The sequence below is a fragment of the Chrysochloris asiatica genome, unplaced genomic scaffold (assembly GCF_000296735.1).
Source record: "Chrysochloris asiatica unplaced genomic scaffold, ChrAsi1.0 scaffold00151, whole genome shotgun sequence".
Taxonomy (NCBI): Eukaryota; Metazoa; Chordata; class Mammalia; order Afrosoricida; family Chrysochloridae; genus Chrysochloris; species Chrysochloris asiatica.
The window spans coordinates 4,759,102-4,764,152 of record NW_006408669.1 but is presented as its reverse complement, the minus strand read 5'-3'; the positions used below and the strand labels follow the sequence as shown (position 1 = coordinate 4,764,152).

Genomic DNA, 5,051 nt, shown 5'->3' with positions numbered 1-5,051 from the left:
ACATAAATCTTGTCTTGATAAAATGCTATTTTAAAAAAAAACCTCTTTAAAGAGTTAAAGAGCAAAAATGTCACTTTGAGGACTAAGGTGGGCCTGATTCAAACCATGTGTCTTACTTATCAAATGCTGCTTGAGCACAAAATACCACATATGAATGAGTGTGTGTGTGTGTGTGTGTGTGTGTGTGTGTGTGTGTGTGTGTGAGGGAGAACTTTTTTATGGCTTTGGTTTAACTGCATGAAAGGAACCTTCTTGTTTAAAGTCACGAGTCCTCTCCTCTGGCCCACCTTGCGGGTCTCTGAAATCTAGTCCTGAGTTCCAAAGCAGCCAATACAAGGCAACAACCTCGGGCCTGGAGCATGGAATTCCAGTGGCCAGCTAGTGGGGGGCATGGCTTTGCTCCCTCGCAAACATCAGACACCAGGACCCCAGAGGCTCCAGTACTGAGACCAGTCGAGGTCCTATCCCAGGCTCCAGCCCCAGCCGATCCCTGAGGCGGAGGAGCCCAGCAGTCAGTGATCCAGGTCCTTGGGCAGTGTGAAGTCCCGGATAAAAGGAAATATCTCCATAATCAGCCAGGGCAAAGATCAGGGTGACATTCCCACTCTGGTAGGATAACTGCTTGAGGGTACAGAGGTCTGGGACCTGCTCGTCAAATCCACTAATGCACATCGGAACGTAGAGCTTGCCAGAGTTATTCTTTGGAAAAGTAGCCACAGCGTTGGCCTGGTACACATGGAAGCTGATCTCCAAGTCCTGAGACTTCTCCAGCAGCTGGGCCCCTCCGTCAGCCAGGTGTGTCATCTGCAGCACCGAGATGCACTGGAGGACTATGGCTGGGGAGTCGGCCTGGCCAGTACTCATCAGCGGGGTGACAGGCTGATCCCATAGGTGTGGGGGGCCAGCTCAGGGTCTTCCGCAGGTGCCACCTTTGTACTCCTCCAATTGAAGCAGCGCTGCACCTTAGGGTCCGCACTGACACCTTCCCGGAAGTGCTGGGCCTCAGCCTGTCTCTCGCTCCTTCAGAGCGTCTCCTTCCGCTGGTTCAGCTTCTGACACCAGAACTGGGCATCTGTCTCCCTCCCGGTGATGTTGGCCGGGAGCAGCTCAGGGGCTGGGGCAAGCAGGAGGGTATGACGACTATCTGAAGCCATGTTAGGGAAGGACATCTGTTCAAAGCTTCAGAGTGCCTTGCAAGTTCCCGTGGCCCCATTCTCTACTTTGCCACCCTCCCGGCTGCACCCGACCCCATCCCTGGCCAAGCCAGGCCAGGGCACCAGGGCTCCTAAAAACTCTGGATACTGTTTGGAGCTTGACTTCTGTGCTTCCTCCTCTGGGCCTTGGCCGTACCAAATGCAGAGAGGTGGACCTGAGGTTGCCTGGTTCTTGGGTGTCCCATTCAGCCCCTGTAAGAGGTTCTCCCGGGTCTTGGGCTTCATAGGCATGGACGGGAACTGGAACGCCTCCTCTCCCTCTTGCCATGCCCATCATCCAAGGACTGAGTGCTACCATCCAGGTTCAGCTGCCTCTCGTTAGGGGACAAGGCTGGAGCTCGGCTGGCATTGTCGAACCACATAGACCAGTCTCATAGGTGGCTGGTACTGCAGGAAAGTCACAGTGTCCTCAGTCAGCAGCAGCTAGTAGGCCTCCTGGATGGACAAGGACAGGTCTTGGTGGAAGAGCTGGATGGCGCCACACTCCAGTAGATACAAGGCCTCGGTGGAGTGAAACCGCTGCTGGCCCTGCACTGAGAAACCCATAGTCTGCCAGAATTTGCCCCCAGGAGACTTCAATTCCATGAAGCCTTCTTCCGGCCTCCACTCTGTGGCCACCAAGCTGCCCAGGTGCTCCACGTGTTCCTCCGCCAGCAGCTGCCAGAGTTCCCGGCGGCATTGCTGCACCCGCCTGGACCTTCGAACCCAGGAAGTCCTTGGGGTCCTTCTTAGCGATCAGCTCTGCGGCGCTGAGCACGTTCCCGGAGGGAATATCCGTGTCGGAGGGCTAGGCGGCAAGCTCTACCAGGCACCATCTCCCTGTGGATATCCAGATTTTAACAATGTTATCCTCTTACAGTTTAGGTTAGTCCTAATTCAGAGCGCAGGCTCTCGGGAAAGGCCCTGTGTCCTTTCAGCACCTCTAGGTCCAGCATTCCTTGGAGGTCTCCCTGTGTTCTGGCATCTTTCCCTGGACCTAGCAGACCCGCAGTGCAGGGACCCCTAATCCAAAAAACACATTCCACTTCCTGCTCTTCTTTCTTGGTGGTAGTAGATCCCTTTTTCTCTGCTTACTTCCCTCTCCTTTTATATCTCAAAACAGATTAGCTCAACGTAATCTTGTAAATTGTTTCTGACTTCATTAGCATCATTTGTTGTTGTTATTGTTAGGTGCCATCGGAGTCGGTACCGACCCATAGCGACCTTATGCATAGCAGAACAAAACACTGCCCAATCCTGGGCCAAACTCACTACTGTTGCTACACTTCAGTCCATCCATGCTGCCACTTGGCCGATCCATCTCGCTGGGGGACTTCCTCTTTTTCTCTGACCCTCCACCTTACCAAACATGATATCCTTCTCCAGCAACTGTTCCCTCCTGACAATGTGTCCGAAGTATGAGAGATGAAGTTTGGCCATCTTGACTTCTAAGGAGCACTCTGGCTGTACTTTTTCCAAAATGGATCTATTGGTTCTTTTGGCAGCCCATGGCACTTTTAATATTCTCCTCCAACACCATAACTCAAAAGCATCAATTCTTCTATGGTCTTCCTTATTCACTGTCCAGCTTTCACATGCATATGAGGTTATTGAAAATATCATGGCTTGGGTCAGGGGCACCTTAGTCCTCAAACTGACATCTTTTGCTCTTCAACACTTTAAAAAGGTCTTGCGCAACAGATTTGTCATTTGATTTCTTGACTGCTGCTTCCGTGACTGTTGATAGTTGATCCAAGAAGAATGAAGTCCTTGACAACTTCAAAATTTTCTCCATTAATAAGAATGTTGTTTATCATAGAAGTGAGGATTTACAAACACACTGGATCACTATATCGGATCAGAACTGACCACATCAGATCATATCACAGGGGGATTATATTACCACAACTATTATCTCAGAAGAGATACCTCATTTCTTAATCACTGAGAATTCTCACTCAGCCAAGTTAATAAAAAACCATAATATCACATCAAAGGAGCTCTGGTAGAATAGTGGTTACAAATGGGGCTGCAAACCGCAAGGTCAGCAGTTCAAAACTACCAGCTGTTCTGAGGGAGAAAGATGAGGTTTTCTGCTCCTGTAAAGATTTATAGCCTCAGAAACCCTGGAAAGGGTCACTATGGGTTGAAACAGACTCCACAGCACATAACAACAACAACAATTACACCATGCTATTTTCAATCACCTCATATGCATGCGAAAACTGGACAATGAATAAGGAAGATCATAGAAGAATTGATGTTATCAGGAGGGACGAATCTCTGGAGAAGTACATCATACTTAGCAAAGTGGAGGGTCAGTGAAAAAGAGGATGACCTCCAATGGGATGCAGTGATTCGTTAGCAGCAACACTGGACTCAAAGTTAACAACTGTGAGGATGGCTCAGGACAGGACAGTGGTTCCTTCTGTTGTGCGTACGAAGGTCGTTATGAGTTGGAACTGACTCAATGGCACCTAACAGTAATAACAGCAACAACAAAACTTGATTAGAAACAAACATAGGCCTGGCAGATTTTGATGATCACTTAATGGAGCTTGGAGTTCAGAGTGGTACAAACAGTTAACGTGCTGACTGCTAATCAAGAAATTGAACTTTAACAAAAAGTTTCTCAGAGTAAAGACCTGTCTACTGTACTACTGACGAAATAGCCATTGGTAGCCCTATGGAGCATAGTTCTGCTCTGGCATACATGTGCTACCAGGAGCCAAAATTGATACAATGCAACTAGGTACTTGTAATAGACTTTACTCTGAGGTACCATGTGCCAGTATCTCTCTTCCTGAATTAACTCCCTAGAATCCAGTCTAGGTCCCTCTCTCTCTTGTGGTCTTTCCACATGGTAAACAGATCAGATCACCTTTCTCCTGCTCTTATTCTATGACCAGTTTCACCCCAGGCAAATGAGGTGTTTTCATAACCTACGCTGTCTTGTGTGCTTTGTGACTAACTCATTCAGACAACAGCCCCTAGAAAGGTTTCCTATGGAGGCAACAAAAAACCCTTCATTGTCTGACTGGTCCAAAGACTGTTCAATATGCCTGAGGCATTAGTGATCCCAGACAGAGACTCATAGGGTGAAACTAACGTCTGGAACGATCGTGAGAGACTTGGTGGGCAGGACCTTGAGAATAACTCCACTAGAATTTAGGCCTCGTGATGTTCCATGGGAGTCTTTTCATTTCACTGAAAGTCCTGGTGGAATGAATCTATCCTCTTATGATATCATTCTGTAAAGCTCCTTCAGTGGTGAAGAGAACATTTCATTAATTCACTGACTTTGAAATCAAAGAGATCCGGGCTGGAATCTCAACTCTGCTATTTATTAGCTATACATGCCAACAAATTCCTTTACCCTCTGAGCTCAGCGTCTTGCTTATCAAATCGTAATGCCACCACTGACCTCAAAGAAGGGTGCAAGGATCAGAGAAGTACATAGATTTTGAGCACTTACCCTAGTACCTGGCACACTAAGGGCTCAACACGGAGTAGATACAACGGTGAGTCAGTAAGTACTGCCACTAGGGTCCCAGTTCACACATGCATGGGTATATTTCAAACAAAACATGTTTTTACCTGTCTCTTTGACCAGTGGATGGCTGCCCACGAGTTCTGTCAGTAATAAACTTGTCTCAGTCTCAGCAGAGTGCCTTCAAAAAAATGGGCCAAAGTATGTGGCTTCCAATGGGATCTGCTAGGCCAGTTCATTCTTTTGGTAGATTTTTTTCAAAGGACATAGGAAAATCATGGGGGCTTAAAAGGAAGAAGTGTGAAGAAAATGGAAAATTGCATTGATAAAGGTCAGGAAAGTATCTTCAGGGATTTTTTTTTTTTTTT

General features: G+C 47.7%; 1 pseudogene; it reads right to left on the bottom strand.

Annotated features, from left to right (window-relative positions):
- Positions 1-512: 512 nt before the first annotated feature.
- LOC102836755 overlaps positions 513-5,051 on the bottom strand; it is a 24,552-nt pseudogene continuing 20,013 nt past the window's right edge.